This window comes from Amblyomma americanum, chromosome 2 (genome assembly GCF_052857255.1).
Source record: "Amblyomma americanum isolate KBUSLIRL-KWMA chromosome 2, ASM5285725v1, whole genome shotgun sequence".
In the NCBI taxonomy this organism is placed as follows: Eukaryota; Metazoa; Arthropoda; class Arachnida; order Ixodida; family Ixodidae; genus Amblyomma; species Amblyomma americanum.
Genome location: NC_135498.1, coordinates 159,990,682 through 160,010,130, shown reverse-complemented (window position 1 = coordinate 160,010,130; position 19,449 = coordinate 159,990,682). Strand labels below are relative to the sequence as shown.

General features: G+C 43.7%; 2 long non-coding RNA genes across 3 annotated transcripts; both read right to left on the bottom strand.

Annotated features, from left to right (window-relative positions):
• Window positions 1-4,431: 4,431 nt before the first annotated feature.
• LOC144119206 (uncharacterized) lies at window positions 4,432-10,270 on the bottom strand. Its single transcript, XR_013312294.1, has 3 exons — window positions 10,215-10,270; window positions 6,363-6,470; window positions 4,432-4,504 (listed from the first exon to the last, which is right to left on the bottom strand). It is a non-coding gene; the product is annotated as an uncharacterized LOC144119206 (long non-coding RNA).
• A 2,662-nt stretch (window positions 10,271-12,932) lies between these two features.
• Window positions 12,933-17,626, bottom strand: LOC144119205 (uncharacterized). Of its 2 annotated transcripts, XR_013312293.1 has the most exons (4): window positions 17,502-17,626; window positions 17,024-17,094; window positions 13,359-13,465; window positions 12,933-13,229 (listed from the first exon to the last, which is right to left on the bottom strand). It is a non-coding gene; the product is annotated as an uncharacterized LOC144119205 (long non-coding RNA). The 2 variants fall into 2 exon arrangements; XR_013312292.1 differs by lacking the exon at window positions 17,502-17,626 and having other exon boundaries at window positions 17,024-17,144.
• Window positions 17,627-19,449: the final 1,823 nt, after the last annotated feature.

The window sequence follows — 19,449 nt, the reverse complement described above, 5'->3', positions numbered from 1 at the left end:
GCCGCTGCGGTGTCTGAGTGGTTATGGCGCTCGGCTGCTGGCCCGAAAGACGGGGGTTCGATCCCAGCCGCGGCGATCGAATTTCGATGGAGGCGAAATTCTAGAGGCCCGTGTACTGTGCGATGTCAGTGCACGTTAATGAAACCCAGGTGGTCGAAATTTCCGGAGCCCTTAACTACGGCGTCTCTCATAGCCTGAGTCGCTTTGGGACGTTAAACCCCCATAAACCAAACCATAAATGCTCTAAAAGCTTCACTAATTCGTAGAGTGTTCCATAGTAACAAGAATATTCATACACGGCACCGTGCTTGTCTCCTCCTCTTTCTGGTCCTGTTGTCTAGCGCTGTTTGAATTTTCTTGTTACCATGGGACACCGCTGCCGCCCTTCGTAGAGTCACTTTGGAGTGCGGCTTAAGATATTCGAAGCATAGTGTAATTGCTTCGTAAACAACACTGCCACTAATGCAGCTTCGAAATTAGTGTTCAGTGTCAGTTCACGACCTGCTACACCAACTTTCACTATGATGGCTACGCCCCCCCCCCCCCCCCCCCCCTCGAGAGCCTCGCTCCCTTTGTCATGGCAGAAGACAGCATAGCTCTTAAGCAAAAACGGGTGGTGAACTGAAAGAGAGATAAAGAAAAAGAAAAATCTCATTCTACTCGAGGCTGGGGAGCAGTGCAGGGTAGCCGACCGGAACACCCTTCTGGTTAACATCCCTGCCTCCCCTCTTTCTCTTTACCTCCCTCAGAGCACTGTTGTGGGCTGTGGACCTAAACTGGTTTGCTGTACACTTAAAGCAAACGGAAAAAATGAGTATCATATCTTTTATGTTGTTATAGTTCTTTTAGAGTCATCTGCAGTTCCACTGTATTAAGCAAGCCACCATAGTCTTGTGTACTACCTAACAAGAAGAAACGTTTATACCGCCTTACCAAGCTATCGCCTTCTAATGCGCGATGGGCGACGTACAAGTCTGCCTCTGACGAATATGTGAACGCGGTCAAAATTATAAAAACTTTCTTTCTTCGACATTACCGTCTCTCTTGAAAACAAATGTTAAGAAATCTTGGCGCGTTGTGAACCCTGCACATTGCCCTTTAATTACATTACATGACACCTCTGGTAATCTTATACCGAAACTTCTTTGTGCTACTGTACTAAACGATACATTCATTGAAAGCTTTTCCTCGCGTCAGAATGTTTATATCCCCGATATGCCGCGCCAAGTATTCTCCATTATGCCACCTATAACTGTTATGTACTTTGCAGTGCTAAACTAATCGTGTTTTTAAAAAGTGATTCGTCTCCTAGATATGATGCGGTTAGCCCCAAGTTCTTAAAGAGTGCTCACGCTTATAGTTCAATTATACTAACAAAACCTTTTCAGCACTCACTCGACTCATCAAGCCTTCTTAACGAATATAAAATCGGGAAGGTGGCTCCACTTCACAAGTCCGGTGGTAAGCACTCTCCTCAAAATTTTCGGCCCATTTCGCTCAGTAGCACATGTTGCAAAATACTAGAACATATACTCTTTAAGAACATAGTGGCCTTTCTGATGCGTCGTCGGCAAACCTTGGCTTGACCACGTGATCACAACGTCACCTCACCGGCGGGCTATAAAAGGGGCTGCCTGAATAAATCGTTCCTTCTTGTTGTGTCATTCCTGCGTGATGCTATACTGCAGTGGCGACGAGATAGCGCGCCGGCGCTAGGCGAACTTACGTGCGCAAGAATGAGTGCCGGGCGGCCACCGGAATTCACGGATGCAGAAGGTACGTGGCCTACGTATCGTGTTCGGCTGGAGGCTTACTTCGAAGCCCATAGCATCGCGGAACCAACGAAGAAGCGAGCGCTGCTCATAGCTTCGCTCACAGACAGTGCGGTGCGAGTGGTGCAGGGGCGGTGTCATCCAAAACAAGTGAATGAGCTGAGTTACCAAGAAGTCGTCCAGCATTTGGAAGACCACTATGCTCCGCAAGTTAACGAGATCGCTGCAAGTTATGCTTTCTTCAGGCGCTCGCAAAAAGACGGGGAGTCTGCCCAGGACTTCATTGCGGAAATTAGGCGGCTAGCGGAGAAGTGAAACTTCGGAACGTCACTAGAGCGCATGTTACGGGATAGAATTGTGTGCGGTGTGCAAGATGAAGACGTCCGGCGACACTTACTGACTCAACGGAAGCTTACACTAGAAGAGGCGGAAGACTTTGTTGTCTCGGCACAGAAAGCCTCCCAGAACGCCAAAAGCATGCACTCTTCAGAGCCAGGAGAGGTACATTTTGCCCGTCAAAAGAGTCGTTCATCGAAGCCGCGCCCAAGGCTGGAGAAGTGCGATACATGTGGCAGGTGTGGTGGCGAGTGGCACACCGAGGCGGAATGCAAACACCTTCACGCGGTGTGCTACCGGTGCGGCAAACGAGAACATCTGCGCCGAATGTGCCAGTCCAGCACAAGTTTCCTTCGGCACGCATCGCACCCGGGAGGCCAACGACGCCAGGGCTCCTACGCAATGGCAGCAGCAGGGGACACGAGCTCGGACGACAGCGAAGCCCTGTACACTATTGCAGCGGTTCTCCACCAAGAAGCCAGCATCCGCAAGGTTCGGCCAATATACAAGGACATTAATTGGAATAACGTCCCTCTTACTATGCTGGTGGACACAGGATCACCCGTGAGTGTCATCTCCGTAGCGACGTTCCGGAAGTACGAGGCGCTGTGGCCGCCGTTGCGCAAATCACAGCTTAAGCTATCCTGCCTCTTGGGCGAACTTCCAGTTGTCGGACAGCTCAGTATGACGGCTACATGCGACGGGAAAGGCATTCCGGGTACGGTCGTAGTGGTTGACAGCGTCGGACCATCTTTGTGCGGCAGAGACACAATCAAGGCATTCAACGAGGCTGGGGTGGCAATGCTGTCGCGTGTGGTCGCGAGTGTGCAACCAGTCGAGATAAAAGCTGACAGCACGGAACTGCAAGAGCTGCTCAACGAATATGCTGACGTGTTTGCTCCAGGACTCGGCGTATGCAAGGGACCACCGGTCACATTGCAGCTGAAAGAGAATGCGTGTCCAAAGTTTTTTAAGGCCCGTACGGTTCCCTACGCTTTGAGGGACAAGATGTCTGAAGCGCTGGACCAACTGGTTGCGCAAGATGTCCTGGCGCCTGTGAAAACCGCCGAATGGGCAACACCAGTGGTACCCGTGTTAAAGGGCGATGGGTCTCTCCGAGTGTGCGGAGACTTTCGTATGACAGTGAATGCAGCCACAGTGATGGAACAGTGCCCGTTGCCTCGAGTGGACGACATTTTTGCTAAGCTGAATGGCGGAGAAGTATTTACGACGTTGGACTTACGCCAAGCCTACAACCAGCTACCTTTAGACGCGGATGCCAAAAAGATAGCAGTGCTGAACACTCAGAAAGGCCTCTTCTGTTTCAACCGATTACCTTTTGGCATAAGTTCTGCTCCAGCTATATTCCAGAGGCGGATGGACGCGCTGCTGGGCGATATTCCAGGAGTTCAGGTGTACCTGGATGATATTATCATCGCTGAAAAAAAGGACGATGTATCAAGGCTGAAGAGGGTGCTGCAACGCCTGCGGGAGTACTGTCTGCGACTGCACAAGGATAAGTGCAAATTCCGGCAAGACGAAGTCACTTTTCTCGGCCATCGGATCGACGCTAAGGGTCTGCGACCAAAGGACGATAACATCAAGGCTGTTATCGAAGCCCCAGAACCTACTTCAGTGAGTGAGCTGAAAGCTTTTCTCGGACTTGTAAATTATTACGGCAAGTTCTTGCCCAATCTGGCCACTGTGCTGGCTCCGCTGTACGCCCTCCTAGCTAAAGGGGCCAAGTGGGAGTGGAACAAGGAACAAGAAAAAGCTGTTCAGAAAGTTAAGCAGGCAATTGTGGCTTCCAAGTTCCTTGCTCATTACGACCCGGATAAGCCACACTGTAAAAAAATATGCTCCGCAGTACAGAGAAACCCGCTGGGAATGCGTTGCCGGAGGGTTTTCCGCAACATGAGGTACGGACTGAATGTCAGAAACAGAGACTCCGTATGACGACTGTCACATTCTTGGTAACGGAAAGTTACGCCATGCTATGCACGAGACCGAAATCGTTTTTTCACAACGAATGCTTATGTTTTGTTCTTATTGGAGTTTCCGCAATGTGTATGCATACGTCCTCCGTTCACTCGGAAGTAATTTCATCTAGAGCGGAAATTATCTGTATTGTAATTATGTACTTTCTGTAGTACATGAACATGCGTCTTCGTATAGCTTCTGCCCGCAATGTTCACTGTAGATATAGCCGTCCAGGTGCCGAAGAAATAAGTATTATGTACAAGGCTTTCCTTTACGCATATTATGTATTGCATACGTACAAAGAATGCAGCTTAGAATGAAAAAGTGGTAAGTGTTTGGGTGAGTACAAGTACATACGTTTTATTTTCATGGCAAACTACACACATTGTACATCTGCACATTGCTGTCGGATCCATCTGAAAAGCATAAAAAAAATCCTCATTTAGTGGTCACACAACACCAAATATAAATTTCACAAATACATATCAACCATCCGCTATTGAACAATCGGCTTTCGTAGAAGCTTTCAAAAGCCATTCACCGAGAACCAACCTGTTATAATTTATTGCCCAAAATTCATTTCTCATAACAGTAAACAGTAAAAACCACAGGTCCAGAAAGAAGCAGACAAAATGCGCTTTCCCGGGCGGCACTGTGCGCATGAAAGTCTTTACAGTTGCTTATCATTTTGTGCAAATAGAAAGTAGCTCAGGATGGGGGCCAGATGCAATTCAATGCAGGTGCCTTTCTGTACATAGTACTAAATGCACAACTTAGCGAGCAAGGAACATTGGTAACATCTGAAAAAGGTGGGAGACGCTTGCCGAATTTATCGTCCATCCAATTTGTTATAGGCAAGACAAGACGAAGCGAAAGTCCCGCACTCAGTTTATATCCAGTTCCCGGGCATGCCCGTTGCGGCAGATTATGACGCTTTTTATTATGACACAAACTTGGAATACGGCCCCAGGAAGCACACTTCCCCAAAACCGCATGATTTCACTCATAGCTTCCATTATCTCAGCATGTGCAAGAAAATGTACTAATATCTGATGTCAGTGAAAATGCAGTCACACGTACCGGAAGCAGCTCACTAAGGCATTCCAATATCTCTGCAGTGTGCCTCACAAGGAACGGATGCTCAAGTTTCAAAAAAGGGCTCTTGGCAGAAATTTAACCAAAGGCCGTTGCCATGTGAACCTTTTCAAAATGATGACCCAGAAAGACGAAGTGTCCTCATGTGTCTGATGCAAAAGAAGGATGAAGGCATGAGTCTTTCTGCTTTTTGAACAGCTGTGATAAGTTTTTTACTGGTACTGCTTGGTGCAGCTTCAGTCTCCTTCTTGACATTTTGTGAAATAATTATATATCTGCAAAAGTTCTCGCTAGCAAACATTTTGGCACTAATGGAGAAGCAAAAAGACGCATGTCCTAGGCCTTTTTTTGTGACACTAAAGGAAGGCTTGCCTTTTAGAGTCATTGATTACGAAGAGGTCCATGTGGCAACAAACTTTGAGAGAATTCCTTCAAGGGCTCTTTGTTCTCATGAGGTGCCCTGTAGATATATCACAACACCTCAGTGAGCTGTTACCAGCCCTGTGAGTTCACTGTCACTTGACATCAAGGGTATGTACTTTTCCTCGCCACATGCAGCAATGATGTATATGTCAAGAGAAAGCATAAAAGATTTCTAAGTGCAATTCCAGATTGCTTGCGGAGGAAAGCACAAGAGTGGCCATGCTCAGCTGTTACCTTTGCTTCTTGCTCGAGTTCTACAGCGAGTACTACGTAATGACAGGTGTCTGCATCAACTCATATTTAACACCCGTCCTGTGTGACCTCCATCTTGCACTACATGACAGGCAACTTTATAACACCCTTCATGCAAAGAGTGTCATCAGGGTCGGTGTGTTCTGTCACTTTCCTGGTAATGTGGTTTGTGCTGTGTTTTCTACTCTTAAATTATTTACTGCCTTCATTCTCCACTCCATGAAGCCTGAATGTGCTACACTGGGCTGCTCCACGCGTCGTGGAGCAGCCCAGTGGCCATTTTTTTTTTCATACGTCGGAGGCACTCAGCTCGAAAGCCATGCTTACTATATTCAGCAGACAAGGGTACATGTGAGACACATCATTAATAACTAATTCTCACAGTGGTATCTGGTGCAAGAATATCTAAATACTACTCAATTTTTGCTTAAGTTTTCAGATACACTCTTAGATTAAAAACATAATTTGGCTACATTAGCAGAAGCACAGCACCAAGGTACTCACCAGTTACCTGAAGCACTGTACGCAAGTTCTCGTGCCATCATGAATACAGCACACTGTCCACGTCTTCATAATGCCATGTCACTCCAGCACTTCAGTAGCAAAATTTTCCTTTAAAAAAAGTAGTTTTGTTTATGTTAGACTGGTCATATTTAATTTTACTATATACTATGTACTTCTCATTGTACTGCCCCAGACTAAAAAATACCAATGATCACGCTTTGAATTATGTCATGTGATCACCAAATTATGTGATCACCATTATGTGATCACCAATATGTTCTTAGAAATTCTGATTGAAATAAATCTGACAAAATATTATTTCAGAAAATGTGGCACAAGGAAGAAGGACGCTAGCTAGATAACCTGGACGAATGTTTTCAGTTGCATGCAGCCACCGGCACCATTGCACACAAAATGTACAATAAAGTGGGTTTTACCTTTCCGAATAGAATTTAATGCTGCAAAGATTTAAGTAAAAAAATTTCAACCTTCCATTCCGCATAAAGGAAAGAAAATTCTTCTCGTTTTCTCGCAAGCCTCTGCAAGTACACAATTCAGTGAATCTACTCTACAAGTACTTGAATCTAGCAGCACGAGACAGGGACGAGAAAAGAAACAAAACAGGCACTGACTCGCAACTGAAGTTTATTGAAGTGAACAGAGAGTATACAGAAAAGCCACACACCACAAACTACACAATTACACATAAGCTACATCACAACATAAGTAAAAGTTTGCCCTTAACATTCCTCTCATCTAGACAGTCCAACCCGCTGCATGTTAATGCTATGGGCAGCACACTCACACATTCGTCACCGAGTCATAAGATGTGTCTAGCCTCGATAATTTTCTGGTTAATCTGCTGTGAACGTAGTGCCAAAATGCGTGTTGCCGAAAGGAATGGCTAGCAGCCTTCACATCTCTTGTAATATGCAGATAAGTTACAACCCCTACCAATATCCAAATACCTCTCATGCTCCTGTAGTCTTACATTGATACACATTCCAGTTTCACCAACATAAACCCAACCACATGATAATGGTATGCAATGCATGCAATGGTTGCAAGGCACATATATGTTGCCACGTTTCACTCGACACATGTGCTTTTCCCTAACGAAATTCACAAAGTTATTAACAATTTTACAGATTGTAGACAACTTATTAGGGGCCGAACACACCATTTTTACGTCATACCTTCTGGCCACAGTTTTCAAATTTTGCAACAATTTATGTATGTACAGTAACACAGTCAGTCTTTTGGCATCTCACTGGCTGGCCCCAGCCTGATCATGACAGTCCCTGCGAAGGGGTTTCAGCTTTTAACATGCTAAAGGGAAGAATGGCACAGCATCAAGTAACGAGGAAAGCAGGACAGCACACCCACGCACAAGTGCCAACCCTGGAGCAGATACAAAATCCAAGAGCGCGTGCTTGACATTCAGCGTTGACAGTCAAGGAAACGAGGAAACACGGATTTGAACGCTAAAGATTGAACGAGCCCGATCCTTGGCTGCCAACGCTGAATGTCAAGTACACGCTCTTAGATTCTGCATCCGCTGAAAAGATGGCACTTGTGCGTGGGTGTGCTCTCCTGTTGTCCTCGTTACTTGATGCTGCGCCATTCTTATCTTTAGCATGTCAGACCAACTTGCCCAATCTTATATGCTCAGCTTTAACAATTTATCGCACTTTTCTGCGATAGCATGGTTGGGAAATCATGCTTTCATTAGCCTTAAAATCTTCTCTTGGAAACCAGTTGTCACGCTGTAAAAGCATGGCTTCACAATACCGAGCCTAGACTTGACGACGCAATGCTATCTTTCACTAGCTTAGAATCGTTCGACCAACAGTCAAGTAGCTGCTTAACACTCCTGGGTGAATATCGCTAGCACACATGGCGTGTGCAGAGCATCAAGGTAAGGTTCAGAAACCGCAGCTCTTTTTGTTGGGACATTTTCTCCAAGGTAAACTTAAGACAAAGGCCTTGCTCCTTAAACAAGTTCACAATATGTACAGGTCCCACACTATCACAACCTTTGTAAAAGACCAGAAAATCATAGACGTAGCGAAAGATTTCCCCCAGCCCATGCAATTTCTTGGCAATCATTCCTTCCACCCTGCTTAAGAGAATATTGCTTAGCACAGGGGCAACCTTCGAATCAATACATTTAGCAGACTTTTGAACATATGCCGCACTGCCATACTCCACAAACATGCTCTTCACTTCAAATAAAAGGAGGCAAGGGCCAAAAAAGACTTATGTTACACACCCGTTCCTAAACACGAGCTCATCGTTGTGCTCCGATATACACATTCATAAGCTTTTCACAAGATTTTCATACGGGATAGAAGAAAATAGTTCTACATCGACACTAATCACAAGACAATCCGCTGGATTGTCATTCTTAAGATACTCAACCACACTGCGAATTGAGTACAAGAAATGTATCTTCAAGATGCGAAGTAGACGGATGCTTTTGCAAATAACAAGAGATAATTTTGCATGAATCCTTTTCTGAAATTTATCTGAAGAGCATGTTATTGAATAGCATTTATTTGAAGAGCATGTTTGTAGAGTAGCGCAGTGCGGTATGTGTTCTAAAGTCTCGAATATGTAGTGGTTCAAAGGTTGGCCTTGTGCTAAGCAATATTTTCTTGAGTAGGGTGGATAGAATTGTCCAGAATGTGCATGGGCTGGGGGAAAAATCTTTTGCTATGTCGATGATTTTCTGGTCTTTTATAAAGGTTGTGATAGTTCGGGACCTGTACATCTTCTCAAGTTGTTTAAAAAGCAAGGCCTTTATCTCAGGTTTACCTTGGAGCAAATGACCCAAGAAAAAGAGCTGTGGTTTCTGGACCTTACCTTGATGCTCAGCACACTTCATGTGTGCTGGCGAGTGTTAAGCTGCTACCTGGCTACATGTCGACCATTCCAAGCCAGTGAAAGATAGCATTGCACTTTCTAGCGCGGGCTCAGAATTGATGAAATTATGCTTTCACAGCATGACGACTAGTTTCCAAGAGCAGATTTTAAGGTTAACGAACGCAGGATTTCCAAACCTTGTTACTGCAAGAGCATATGATAAATTGTTAAAGAAGCTGAGACAGTTTTGCGGTGACCGGCACAATCAGGCTGGGGCCAGCCAGCGAGATGCCAAAAGACCAGTTGTGTTACCGTATGTACATAAATTGTCGCACAATTTGAAAAATGTGGCCAGAAGGTATGATGTAAAAGCGGCTTTCTCGGCCCCTAATACGTTGTCTAAAGCATGTAAAATTTTAAGAATAATTCTGTGAATGTGGCTCGAGAAAAGTACACGTGTAGAGTGAAATGTATATGTACCTTGTAAAATGAATGTGGTATCAAATATTACTATCTTGTAGTCTGGTTTACATAGGTGCAACTGGAAGGTGTATGAATGTAAGACTACAGGAACACATGAGGGTAGGGGCTTGGCTAGGTGGTTGGGGTAACTCTGCTGTACACTGCACGGGATGTGAAGTCTGCTACCCTTTCCTTTTGGCAACACGCATTTTGGCAGTAAATTCAGAGAGATTAAATGGGAGATTATCGAGGCTAGACACATCTTATGACTCCGTGAAGAATGTGTGTTTTGTCTATCGTGTTAACACACAATGAGTTGGACTACCTCGATCAGGGAAATGTTGAGGGCGATTTTTGACTCATGTTGTCCTGTATGCTTATCTGTAACTACATGGTTTATGGTATTGCTTGGCTTTTTATATATTCCCTGTTCACGCCAATAAACTTTAGTCGCGAGTCAGCACCTGTCTTGTCTCCTTTCTCATCCCTGTCTTTCACGCTGGTGGATTCACCGCAATGGCTCACCTCTGCAGAAATCCAAGGCATGACATTTTCCTCTTCACACTCGTGGTTCAGCGCATAATACGGAAAAGGCTTTTCAATTCCAAGGAAAGTTCATGGCTCCATTGAACACTGCCTCCTGCTTACAAGACGCAGAGCAGCAATCATTGTAGATTCTACCTGTGACACAAAGAGCAAAGTTTTAGTTTGAGTTGACTAAACTAGGAAAGCAGCACAATATATCTATAGCCAAATAACTGAACTGAAAGAAATAGAGGGTAGTGTTATAGTGAACACACTGATATATTGCAAGTGAGATATATGCATAATATATTGCAATATCCAACACTGCTACCACTGCCTTAGCCAACTACTTCATAAATAACAATAAATGCACTATCACAAAAATACTGATAACGTACTATTAGTGCTAATAGTAGCAGTGCAGGTTCCATGAACAAAAAGGGCCCACTGCTGACTGTCGTTCCCACAGCAGCCTTGTGACCAATGGCCGGTGTATAGGAAAGAGGAGAAATGACTGAAAAGAGAAAGAGCCAGGGGGAAGGAAAATAGGTATAGAAGGGCTTAGGATATCATAGGCAAATAAGGTTGTTTAGACAGTGAGCACAAAATAAACATTACCACACAAGTAAAAACATACAAGACCAAACATATATATCATTGTGCAGAGTGGCAAACTTGATGCCATTTAGCCCAAAATGTTTTCAATAAAGTGATTATAATTATTAATAGAACAACTGACCGAGCGAAACCATAACAGGGATGAACAAGGAAGTTGTTAATATTCTGGCAGAAATTAAAAGAAGAAAATGGATCTGGCCAGGGCATACAATGCAGAGAATGAATCACCAATGGTATCTTAGGGCAACGGAATGAATTTGATGGATTTTAATGGCACAAGGGCATCTGTGGTCAAAGAGTGCCTTAGCACAAGTTAATTTCGTCTACTCAAGGTGAAATCAGAGAACCATTTCCCAAGCGTTTCATTCCAGATAAGCTGAGCACCACACCAGGAAACAGCTTGTGCATTGTATCACAACAAAATGAATTTCACCCTAAGGAAAATACAGCAGGAGATAGCTGATTATAAGCTCACTAGATAAGATTAGGTGATTTCTGATAGTGTGGCATGTAGCTGGTGCAAGACACAGATAATTAAACTGGAAAAGGCCATTGTCCTGAGGTGAATGTAAACTAAGCAATGAGGATAATGAAATTCGCTACACTAGAGCTGTTAAGAATCAGCTCAAGTTCCATGCTTCAAGATGATGCAAGTTCGCTCAGTGAAAAAAAATCACAAGTTCACCCAAGAATTGGTATCTTGGCGGTATCAGGCTGCAGGTGCAGATGAATTAATCCTGCCTCAAAGAAGAGCTACATAGAGCACACAACATTTTAGGCCAGTCCTACACTGACAGCTGTTAATAACTATTCTAAAACTGTTTTTCATTGCACAAATAATAATACCGAGTTTGTGTTGGTCATGTGATTATGTTACTGAGGCTCTCCTAAAAATTCTAGCCAGAGCTAAAATACAAGCTGTCTCAACTAAGTTTTTATATCAACAATGAGAACATAAACACATGCAGATTATTCAAGTAGAAGTTTTATTCTTCATAACGTGCCCTACAAATTTTAAATTATACTGAAAAGTAATAGAGTGGAGTGCTTGTGCCAAAAATACTAAACCTCAACAACAAAGAGAACACAAGATAAAGGCAACAACATATTGCCCAAAATTTAAATGTTTGACAGAACAAATATGAAAAGAAAACCTCTCCACAACTGGAACAAAACAGCGTGATACCGAGCACACATTTGAAAATTGTTTCATCCAAATCCCCAGTCTGGTGCTCCAGCACTCTTCAGCCAGCATGTCATGAAATGTACCATAGTTCTGGTAGCTGTAAAGAGTATACAGCTGATCCGGCATTTTGATATGTGAACAGTAACCCTCAATGACCACCAGGCTGAATACTTTCAAGAGGCTGTTCTAGTAACAAGACTGCAGTGAAACTCTTAGCAAGTTATGCTGGAGTAATAATGCAAACCGTTAATCTGAGAGTTCGCTACCACGCAACTCTGTAGTAACTCCTAAAGTGTTGCAATCGAATGAAAAAAAGGACTGCCTATTAAATAAACAAAAGTCAAGAGGCTGCAATGCAGGGCCACGACAGAAGTGCTGCAATACAGCAATAGCGATACAATGTACACTTTAAGCAACACAATGAAACATGATCTTTTATCCTTAAATATTGGAATTTAAATATTAGTTTTCCTTGCTCTCTTGCAAAATTAAGTTTAGATCGTGAAAGCGCTCAAAAAGACAAGTATACAGAAAGAGATTTCCACACAGTGCGCTTACTTCCAGTGTCTTTTTGAGCACATCCACTATCTAAACATGGTAACCCAACTAGTCTAAACGCTTTCGTTATTCCAAAATTAAGCCTTTCACAAAGTGGGAGCCCCTTTCCCCATACGAGGTACACCAAAACTAATCCAACACTTTTTTCATGATATGTTTTCTCTGAGAATAAACACTGTTTGAAGATTTTGCAATAGTACTTGTCTTTTCGATTCTACGAATGTATCATGCAAGTGTTCAATGAAATGACCATCTGCCTATCGTGATCATTGCTCAAAATCAGGGTATAATGCACCATGAAGGGCAGGCTCTGCTTGATTTTTATGTTTTCCTAACGAAGCATGTACGTGCAACCCTTCTGCTGGCTTGTATGCAGCAGGTTTGTCTAGCTAGGTGAACTGTGGTTTTGCTATAAAGATGAAATGGTACTTTGGAAGTGAATGGCTTTCTAAAATGCATTTAACATACATACCGGGGCTTTAACAGCACCTGGTGTAAGCAACATCAGTGGGGGGACCGCAGGAGTGGCCTAGTGGTCCGAGCATCTGCCTCGCAAGCAGGAGGTGCGGAGTTCGATCCCCAGTGCCACCGGGTAACCAGCGGTGATACAATGGGTCGTTTCAAAGGCCAGTTTAAAACTTGAAATAACCATGCTGCAATATATACAAAACATGATTTGTGTGCTCTCTCTTACATGACATAGTTAATCATATCATAGTGTTGGTAGTACACAAAATGCATGTGTGGAACATATACATGCACTGTTTTTGTTCACATCTTACCTGCTATGTGCTGTTATGGCATGTTATGTGCTGGGAAAGCAACAGATAGTGAGCAATGTTGTGTTGCAGCCTTTCTTCTGGTGGAATTTGAATCATGTGAGGTGCAGCTGAAAGAAATTGTTTCATACATAAGTATATTTCATGTAACACAACAAAAAGTGCACAGCCCCATCATGAGTTGCGGTTTAAACTAACAGCGAGCTTTTTACTACTCTATTTATCATATGATGCAAGTCAGTGATGCTGGAGGCACAAAACTAAATACTGTGAGGTAACAAGAGCTAATATGGACAATCATGCCTTTAAGAGATATTGTCAATATATATTTTCCTGAATGAACTAAAGTTATCCTTAGAAGCATTCAGAGGAAGATAATTTTGCTAAATGCCTTTTGCCAGAATAGGCCTTTTATGAACCAGTTGCAAATGAAAAGAATAACTTTAAGACCATGCTATGCATGCTCTAACGCCAAAGTAGTTGCATACAAGCAGTATACTATGTCCCTAGTTTTATGGTGGGCCTGTACTGCACAATTTTCATGCAAGGTAGTGGAAAGTATGTGCCATGAAACAGACCTCTGCTTGCTGAAACTGGCAAATAAGTACTGGGGTTTTAAGGCAGGAAAAAAGTTACATAGTTCCTTCTGCAGGTTTTGAACTTCAAGTTAGTTATTTGAAAAATATCAATCCCTGAACTGCAATGATTGAAGTTTTTAGCAAATAACATTTTCATTGTAACAGTGGAAACGCTCTTTCATTTGAGGAACGACTTTTCAAAAGCCTGCGTTTCATGGTGGCTGTCAAGTAGCCCTGATAAAGAGAAACCAGTCACGACACACAACCAAGCCCCCGAAGCACATTTTCAACTATACCCTCATGATATAGCTTTAAAGTAAGTGTTAAGCAATACAAATACAAATCCCTTGATTTCCTTCATGATTTATCACTGGTGTATACATACAAAGATAACCGTACAAGATGTGGAGTGCATGGTACAGAAAGAGTAGGCAGATGGTTTCTTGACACTCAAAAAGTGAACAAGGGAAGGAAAAATCTCAGGTTGCTTGCCGTTTCGACAAGACAACTTGTTTTCGTCTGGGGTCAACATATACAGAGGAAACTTAGAATCAAGTACAGGGTTGTCCACTCTTAGTGCGAACACGCGAGCACATGGCTGTGCTCTTTGGGCCACTGTGTCTGACATTGCCACACATCGAAGTGTAACATGACACGAAGCACCACATCCAGGTGCATCTCCTCTTGCGCCATTTTGCAGCGATGAGTGGCTGCGCCGCACACAGTGGACCTCTAAAGAGTGCGGCCATGAGCTCACATGTTTGCACTAAATGTGGCCAGCTCTGTACATTCCGGAATTGGCATAATTATTTGAAAAGGCCTTGCACATGGTCAGAGGTTTCCCAACCCATAAATTCCCCCTCCTTTCCTGCTTTCTTTAATTTATCGTTATACTTTAACCTTACGCCCTGCACCTCCTGACATCACTTCTCGGAACCTTGGCTGCCATACTCCTCCCCCTCCCCCTTCTTTTTGCCTTTTCTCCGAACCTGCCCTCATTTTCTCTTTTTCCTTCAAATTATTTTGCCCCCCCCCCCTGGTATTTTATTCTGCCATGCTGCTTAATTCCTTTATCCTAGTTTTTCAGGAAAAGGCAGCCAGCCATACCAAGCCACCTGTTGCGGCTGAACATAAAGCCATTCAAGCCCACTATCCACACTCCATACCCAGAGATTCGTTTCTACTGAATTGGGCTTTTTTGTTTTCACAGTTTTGCAGGTCAACCGGTTAATCTTCTTTAGCAGCTATCATGCCTGGTCAAGGTTCACGCTCCCCATCGTAACGCCCTTCCCATATCGCACCCTCGTCCTACACAACAGGCCTTTCGCCTCGAAGTGAAAACCTTATTTAAACCCCACCAATGATGAACACTTTGCCAGACAAAGACAAGTCCTCTTGTCGAAACGTCGGCAAGCACCCTGAGGCTTTTCCCTTCCTTATTCAGTTTGTGAGATACCAGGGACAGGTGTTCAAGCAGCCATACCACACTAATACCCCTGTCACACGGGCACCGCAAAGGCCTTTGAGAATCATATCCAAAGGCGTAAGGAGTGCAGCTACCCGGTACAAATATTGCGCCTTTGTCGCTAAGGGCCTTGGAGGCGAAGGCGCTCAACCGAGACCTTTGGAGCCCGAAGACGCGGCATTCGAGAATCGTGATCGCAGTACCATCCAAAGTCAAAAAGTAAAAGCAATAAAAAAAATAGATAAGCTAATAATGTTTGAAAACATTTTTTTCAAATACGAAAGGTGTGTCTGGCTTTGGTTTTTGTACGGGTGTTTATGTTTTATATTCAAATTTCAAACAGTGAAACTGTTGCGGCAACACCGAGCGCCCATGGTGGCCAAGGCAATACACGTACAAAACCTGCTTCTGCTGATGAGAGTAGCTGTTGCAGTACTTTTAAGGAAGCAATCAGAATAAAAAAATTGTCAAAGCTCAACGAATGAACAGAATACATACACCACTTTAATTTTAGAACACTCACTTCAGCTACCTCGAGTATAGCAGCGGGTGTTAAGCCTGAACGACTTTCACCTTTGGGCTGCACCGTGTAGCTGCATCGCTGCTCCTTTAAGCTTTCGCTCCTTTGGTGAAAAATGGTGCCTTTGCTAGAAAGGCCTTCGAGGAATGCCATGTGACAGGGGTATAAAGCACATTTTTTACTGACACGAAAGACTCAGTGCCTTTAGTTCTGACAACATTCTGAATCATGCTTTGGTGGCTTAGCATATCAAAATAGTGGACATGACAAAATCAGCTAATTAGTGAGGGCTATTATTTGCTATAGGTAAAATTATAACATTCTCCTAAAATAATGAAAAGAAACCACCAGCACTGACATCAATGTACAATCTGGCTGTAACATACTGACATGACAATATAGTTACACGTAAATTCCCTTTTTGCACTTCAAAACTGCATGCATTATTTCTAGAAAGTGCGAGAACAGAAGGTCATACATAGTGCCAAAGAAAAGAGTGCATAATAGTACCACTTATGAGGTGTTTATCGGCAACTGCAATGAGCAAGGCTATGTTAATGGCAATCCAGAGTTATTATGTGTCTTACGAGCGCATGCACTTGGGAGGTGATAGCAGCTGTGGACGCAGCTGTCCATCGCAGTTTTGAGTTTGTCGAGATAACACATGGGGTAAAGTATTCCCTGTTTTGCTGCCGAAGGCAAAACCGTCAGCGATTGGAGTTGCCTTGCCATTCACTGTCAATATCTACTGCTCAAAGTAAAGGAAACTAGGGCATAAAACATACAGCATTTCATATTATGCTTTGGCCAAATGCAGGGAGAATGAAACAGACTAGAGACTTGTCTTATGATGTTTGCACTCGTTACTTTGCACCAGAGGAAAATAAATTTATGTACAGTTGACCTACTGCTTGCCACAGTCCTAGAAGAAATGAATCCAGGTCTCAGAAATTCTACCGAGAGAATACTGATGCTGCATGTGCATTTCTCTGAACTGTTCTGAAATATGCAGAAGTTACCAATTTTTTTACTACCTGATTACATACTGTAATCTTTGCAAGGAATATGAGGTTAACGGACTGGGAAAAAATGTCAGGAATGGTACCTTTGGTACTGGGCACTTGGACAAACAAATGACCCACTGGGCGTCCCCAGGAGCTCTGCTACCAGGCACCCCTAGCAACAGTAGTCAATTTTCCAGATCCAAAGGAGCCATGCGAATGATTGGCGAAAAGTCAAGTTTAAGGACAGCAGATGCATGAACACAAAACAGTTTTCCGACTTTGTTTCAGTGTGATAAATGGTTTCAAATCTCTAGACTATATCTGGTAGTACACAAATTTTCAGAACACCATCTCCCGCTCAGAATCGTCTCAAAACACATTCGACACGCAGTACCAACATGGACAGTTCGTGCTTAATTGAATCCAAAAGTTTGCGCTGATCGACCAATATTACTCTAAATAGAGACAGAAAGCGTATGCACGTTGTACTGATGTTATCGTGAACATAACATGTGACGAGACGCAGGGTTACAATAAAAACAAAAAACCGCTTTCAAAATTTGAGAACAAAAGGCTCACCTTCTCACAAGTTCGCCAAACCGGAGACGTTGCCGAGTGGCTGCCGCCAAAGTCACTCGCAATGCACAGAAACAATAAAAATGCAGTGCCACTGACTTTCCTTGAGCAATTCCAGTCGATTGAACTTCAACTGTTCGCACCGACTACCTCTGCAAGCATGTCTAAAAGTTAGACATGCCACGCCATTTGCAATTTACGGAGCTACACGGGAAATTCATAGCGCCATTCGCGTATTCGCGCTCCAGCTCACGTCGCTGATGTTGCAAAGGCGCACAACGGCAAAAACATATAAGATGTATTTAATTTTCGGTAGCTTTTTTAGCTGACAACCTGAATCATTTGATATATTGTTTTTTCTTTTCATTGCATGAACGTTATTACCACCAGCGGCAGCGCAGCTTGGCCATGGCTAGCCATGGCGAAGTCGAAGCGCTAGCCGAGCCCGCAGTCGGAAACATGTGCGCAGTTAGCGCAGTGTGGAGTTGAATGAACAGGCGCTATTGAATGGGTTTTTGTTCTTCCGTGTTCGCTGCGTGCGTCCTGCGCGTTGTGTGTCTTTAGTATGTGTGTGTGTATGTGTGTGGCCGGAACGCTGCATTGGAGTGTACATACAACAGCTCGCTGTCCCGTGCGGCATCGGTGCGTAGTAAAACGATCATGCAGAATGTGCGTTACAATGCCAGTGGCCCTGCACGAAAGAGGAGACTTGAAGCCGACGGAAAAGCTGCTCTCCCTCGTGGGACTGCAAGAATCTGGCGAGTAACAGTCGACGCGCGTTTCGGTGGATGATTCCGTTTACCACGCCAAAAAATTCAGCACTGGCCAACAGCAATGATGAACTGCTGCTGCATCATCACCTGTGTGATGTTTGTGACAAGCTTGTTGGATGTGAACGTGGCCATAAATGGTATTCGCCGAGCAGTGGCCCTCAGGGCGTGGCACCAGTGGATACCTGAAGACGATTACTGTTTGCCCGCGCCCTGGCGCCTCGCATTCAACCGAATGCTTTGGCGTTAATTATTTATATCTGAATTTCACACGTAGTTGGACTCGCAAATATTACAGCGTACAAACGTACCGTCGGAAGAGCACCCTTTTTCATTTTTTTTAGGGAGGGGGTGGGGGAATTACCGTCTGCTCAAATTTAATGTCACTAATATTTTGAGCTTATTTTCTAAACAGGTGCCGTGGTGGCACTGTAAGCAATGCATTTACTGGGCAGAAGTTTATTTTATGTTGTGTTGGCACAAGGTTAATGATTGTCATTGTATGTGGTGCCATGTTCAAACAAAACACATAATTGTACTCGCTTTGAAGAATGTCTAATGAGGTAATAAATTACTGAGCAGCGAGTATGCACTGTGGTAAATGCGACGAACGTTACTGAATTACTTCACACTTGTCATGTTCTGTTGTCGTTAGTGATTAAGTATGCCTTGGTGTCTGCTGCTTTCCAGTGTAGGGGTTGAGAGGCATGTCGAGCTCCACTTAGCAGCTTTTTTTCCTTCCACTCTCTACTGGCCAACGTGGTAAAATAAACTCAACATAATGCGTGATTGCTCAGACCTAGATTAGACTACCATTTCACTTATTTACTCTCAGGGCTAATTGGCATCGAAGAGAGGAGAGCGACTAACATAAATACATGTGTAGGCAGATTAAATAAAATGATTATACACAGCAGACTTGAAGGCATTGGATGCAGTGGTGGACATGACGAAGGCAGAGAAGATGTGACAGCTGGAAACGTAGAAAAGTGGAGATCTGCGTGAGTTTGTACGCGACTTAAGGTGAACGCTAGCAAAAAATTAAGAAGGCGCAGAAGACTGAGGCCAGAGTTAAAACTGTAGTTTAACAGAGGAAAGCACCTCCCAGCAAGCCAAAATGTGCACATGCAAGCAGTTATGTGAACACAGAACATAGAAAATGAAACTCCTTTTTGGACAGA